The sequence below is a fragment of the Lampris incognitus genome, chromosome 4 (genome assembly GCF_029633865.1).
Source record: "Lampris incognitus isolate fLamInc1 chromosome 4, fLamInc1.hap2, whole genome shotgun sequence".
Classification (NCBI taxonomy): Eukaryota; Metazoa; Chordata; class Actinopteri; order Lampriformes; family Lampridae; genus Lampris; species Lampris incognitus.
The window spans coordinates 53,856,111-53,861,970 of record NC_079214.1 but is presented as its reverse complement, the minus strand read 5'-3'; positions in this window follow the sequence as shown (position 1 = coordinate 53,861,970).

Here is a 5,860-nt window from a genome sequence, read left to right as displayed (position 1 = left end):
TCATTTGTTTACTTGGGCCTCTTAGGACTAGAGATCTTATAACTGGTATGCAGCAGTAGAATAGACGTCCCAATCCTAGGAGGCAAATAAGTGCTGTTGCTCCTGTCTTTATTAGGGCCACTCCCCAATTTCCCCAGTTGAGTTCTAACTATGTAAGCCGGTCCTGCCCAACTCCGGCATTGTCTCTTACTTCTGCTCTTAGATCTTTTAATTTGTCCATGGCTTTTGTGAATGAACCTGCAGGTGATGTGTTGTTTGGAATGAAGGTACAGCACAATTCTCCAAAGAAGGCACAAACTCCTCCTTTTTCAGCAAGTAGCCAATCTAAAGCCTGCCTGTTCTTCCAGGTGATGGCACTGGTGGCCTGTAGTTGTACTCCCAATGCTGAGAGAGCATCGTCAGTATAATTAATGAATCTTTGTTGATTGTAATACAAATAATTAATCCATTCTGTATTCTTGTTTATGAGATCCATATAAATATGGATTCAAATCTTGCGGCTATCTAATTTCGTGCTTTAAATTCAGAGGTAATTCCTCTAGGCTGGCCAATGGAGTCCAAGTGAACCTTGGGATCCTCTCTCTTTACTCTTCCTTTTGTTTCAGTTTTCTGTTGCAATTCAGGTAGTACTACTACTTTCATTATTGCTTATACTCTAGCACAACGTCCTTTCCAGCCCTTAGGAAGGGTGCATATCAAGTTATCTGTGTCACACAGCCAATACTGATCCCCCCACTATCTGAGTTTGGCTATGGAAAGGGCAATTTGGGGGCCATGGATTAGTCTGATTTACACTTTTAGTTAGGGTCGCTACTCCGAGAGTGGGCTTTTTACAGATTGCCGATACATTCCAGATGTAGTCACACTTATTTTCTGGGAAATATCTCACTGGATGATTTCCTTCTTTTTCAGAACATTCAAACTGGCCTATTAAGCTAAGTACTGCATCTGTTGGGGTTACTGTTATTTCGAGTTTTGAGGTAAGTCTAACATCTAACTTACAGCGGCGTTTAGCTTCTGTCACTAATTGATTGGTGAAGTTACTCAATTCTAAATAGTCTTTGGATCCTAGGTACAATAGGCGTTCTGCCTGACACGTGGGTCTAAATTCAGCTTCCGAGTTATTGCCTGTACCTCGTTTTTATTAAAACTCCAGCCTGTACGAGTCCGTCAATGGTTCTGGAAATACCGTCATCAGACTCAGGTTTTATTGGATACTATTTGACTCTAGGTGGTCACTAAGGAAGGAGAAAATGACTTGTACCGATTGGCTAGACGGAGGGACCGAGCTGGGAAGGATATGCAGCAGGTTAGGGCAATCAAGGATAGAGATGGAAATGTGTTGACAAGCAAGGAGAGTGTGCTGAGAAGGTGAAAGAAGTACTTTGAGGGGCTGATGAATGAAGAAAATGAGTGAGAGAATGTTGGGTGATGTGGGGATAGTGAATTAGGAAGTGCAGTGGATTAGCAAGGAGAAAGTGAGGGCAGCTATAAAGAGAATGAAGAGTGGAAAGACAGCTGGTTCTGATGACATAGAGAGAGCCTGGAGAGGTGGAGGTATGCACTGGAGAGAAGAGGAATGAAACTCAGTAGGAGCAAGATGGTGTACCTATGTGTGAATGAGAGGAAGGACAGTGGGATGGTGAGGATGCAAGGAGTAGAGGTGACGAAGGTGTATGAGTTAAAATAAAATAATGATTTTATGTATAGCGCTTTTCTAAAACAATGTTACAAAGTGCTTCACACAAAAAAAACATAAAACCAGACAAGGCAAGAATAAGAGTAAGATCAATTAAGAGTAAAAAATAAAAACAGTAAAAATAAAAACAAATATCAAACATTTGTAAAAGCTTTCATAAAAAGAAAAAAAGTTTTGAGACGAGATTTAAAAGAAGCTAGAGACTTAGTTCGTCTTAGCTCAACAGGAAGAGAGGTCCATAGTGTGGGGGCTCTTAACAGCAAAAGCCTGATCACCCTTTGTAACCAACCGAGATCTGGGAATAACTAGCAGGGCTCCATCTGCAGACCTTAATGGTCGAGGGGGAACATACCAAGTCAATAAATCACAAATGTATAAAGGAAAAAGACCATTTAAAGCATTAATGTGTATTCTAACACTTTTATAACTGCATTTAAGAACAGCGTTCAAATAATTGTTAATTTTCATAGGTTTATGACTACCTCCAAAGACCAAAGACCCTTGTCTTCAGAGGATTGTTGCTTGGCTGCAAAGAAAGTCCCTCCATCCATGACCCAGTTTGGAAACTCCTGGAGAGCCTGGCATCAGAAATGACGAAACGATTCAGTACAGTAGAGCTCACTGCGATAATTGCATAGCCTACTTGCTTGGACCCAAGTTTCAAAAAGCATGCATTTGCACATAGAAAGGCAGTGGACGATGCTGTAAAGAGGATCACAGTGGCTACCGAAAAAATTTCACCCCACTTTTAGGGAGGAAGAGGTGGATCCAGACTGTGCTGTCACTAGTGTAGGGGCCATGAGAGAGAAGTAATGTAGAGATGCACCGATCGATCGGCCATCGATCAAAATCGGCCGGTTTTCAGCTGATCAGCTGTGACCGGTGATCGGTCCCGATCAGTCTTATATATCCAATTTTTTTTGCCAGTCATGAAAATTTACATACATGTGCCACACATAACCGTACCATGGTTCACGACACACACACACACACAGAGTAACATCACAGACACACACGCACACAACATGCACACAACGGCACAGAGAGTAACGTCACAGCCACATACACACACAGACAACATGTCATCGCTGTGGAAGTTCTTCAGCGTGAGTGAAGACGACTCAAGGCCCGCAATTTGTAATACCTGTAAGTCCAAAAATAAGCCGTGGAAGAACAACATTGAAAACATGTGGTGGAACAACTAATTTAATCAGACAGTTAAAAAACCATCACCCCGGTGAACATGCCCAATTTGAAGAGGCTAGCAAAGGCAAAGCAGCTAAAAAAGCTAGCGAGAATGCAGAGCCAGCTACAAGTCAGCAGCCTCTGCTATCTTTCATTGGTATCAGTCATGAAAAGACCAACGCCATTACGGGGGAAATCGTGGAATTCGTGGCACTGGATGACCAGCCATTTTCTGTAGTTGAGGACAGAGGTTCCAGGAATTTGATGAATTATCTGAGCCCAAAATACACAATACCAAGAAGGCGATACTTCTCGGACGTCACGTTACCAGAGTTGTTTAATGTTGTTTCACGCCACACACGCAGCCCGCTAGCCGATTGCAAAGTAGCAACCCGTTTTACAACAAACATTTGAACATCTAATCTAAGCTTGATGTCAATGTTGAGCCTGACTGCTCAGTGGGTGGATGAAGATTTCCGCAACACCAAGTCCTTCTACACTGACGAAATGCCCGGGTCCCACACTGCTGCCAATCTTAACAGCCACATTTGACACAATGTTACAACAGTGGGACATAGACAAGACCAGGGTTCATGTGGTGTTGCGAGACAGACAACGCTAGAAATATAACCAAAGCACTTGATGAGGGCATCTTGGCGAGTTTGCCCTGCATGGCACACACACTATAGTTGGCGGTGAATGAGGGTCTGCTGTCCCAACGAACAGAGCCAGCCCAAGGCTTTAAGGGGCCCTAAGCAGGATTTGATTTGCCCCCCCTCCCCCCTCTGGCCTCACCCCCACACTAAACCCACCTCCCATTACCGACAATATTACGTCCATGCTTGATCGTTACCATACCATTGTCATGACTTACTACTGTGCTGGAAAGTCTCAAAATAAACCAGCAGACAATGCATTTACTGAACAAGTTAACCATTTTAATTGCTTTTGAACTGTGCAAAAGTGCAGAACAGTAACAAAGAAATACATTTTCTTACATAAAATGCAAATGCAAAAACAGACAATATTAAGTAAATTAAATAGAAACTTAAATAATGACATACAATGAACAGAGTAACTTCTAACATCTAACAATATAACAATAATGCGCATGAACTTGACCCCAGCTCTGACGTGGGCAGCGGAATTGATTAAACCAGTAGCATTAATTTGTCAGTCTGTTAACAACATTATGTCAAAATATTTACTTTTTGTTTTTTGTTGATTACTACTGATATGATATATCACACACACACAAAAAAAAAAATATATATATATTAATCAACCTGTCGTGTTTGACATTTCAAGCACTCTTGAGGGCAAGGGGCCCTAAGCGACCGCTTAGTTCGCTTATGCCTTGGGCCGGCTGTGGGTCGTGGACACATACCTTTATCCTGCTGTTTTTTGTCCTCTGCTTTCCTCCTCTTTCGCTTCTCTGCGCCAGACGGATAAACCCTTTTAGGCAACATACTGTCGCGATGTACTTGCTTACAGTTATAATGCGCATGAACTTGACCCCAGCTCTGACATAGGCAGCAGAAATTATTAAACCAGTAACATTAATTTGTGAATCTGTTAACATCATGATATTAAAATATTTAGTTTTTGTTTTTTGGTGATTACTACTGATATGATATTTCACACGCACAAAAATATATATATTTATCAACCTGTCGTGTTTGACATTTCAAGCGCTCTTGGGGCCCCCCTGCTGGCGCCGGGGCCCCTAAGCGACCGCTTAATTCGCTTATGCCTTGGACTGGCTCTGCCAACGAAGCATCACTGACGCTGTGGCAACTGGAAGGAAGATTGTTGGACATTTTAAACACTCTGCTCGCCTATTCATGACTTCCCGACATCCAGGGACCATTCGGTCAGCCTCAGAAACGATTGCAGCATGTTGCTACCAGATGGAATAATACATACTATATGTTGCAATCGCTGACGGAGCAGAGACGTGCTCTGGGGGCATACGCTGCAGAGCATGAGCTGCTAGCCATGTTCAGTATGCATCAGTGGGGGCTGATTGATAATGTGTTGAGCCTCCTCACACCTTTTGAGGAACTCAAAAAAGAAATCAGCTGCTCGATAGCAACAGCCGCAGATGTCATTCCAGCCATTACTGCACTGAAACGGCTTTTGGAGAGAAGGGCAGACACAGATCGTGGAGTGGGAACTGCAAAAACCACATTGTTGGAGGCGGTTCAGAAAAGGTTCGGCAACATTGAAAAGGAGCCGCTATACACTTTGGCCACTATTTTTGATCCCAGGCAAGTTATTTATCCTACTGCTACTGTACTAACTATTATTGTTATTATTATTATTACTATTATTAATCTATTACTATACTTATAAAACGAATTTTAATGAACATATCTATATAGCTATGGGCTAATTAGTTAGGCTATGTGTTTGCCTGGCTATATCTGAAACACAATCATTTGAACATCCTTCTTGTCTTTGTCTATTCATGCAAAAGGTACAAGAATCGCTACTTCTCAGCAGAAGTTAAGGATCAAGTGAAACGGCTGCATCTGACTATGCTGAAGGGGAAGACCGGACACACACCTAAGAAACCTGCTGCAGAAACATCCACTGCACCTGGACCTGTCAGCCAAAAAGCTATGTGGTCTCCTGCTTTCAGTACATGACAAAATACTGAAGGAGAATTCTGAGGTGGCGCAACTGCCGGCCAGCCCTTTGTCCATGCAGGTACAGAGTTACCTGTCTGAATCAGGAGCACCGGAATGGGGGGGCATTGGACTCCCACTTTTACTCTCTTTCCACATTTTTTTGAAGTCGAATCCCTGTGTCCCCACTAATGCACCGATATTGTGACACTTACGGTAAAAAGACGTTTCAGTCATTCCCGTCCACTCTAAGAAATCAGGTCAAATAAAGCATGCAGACATAAATCAGGAAGAATATTCACATTTTAATCCAATCAAAGGGTACATTGCAACACAAATCAAATGC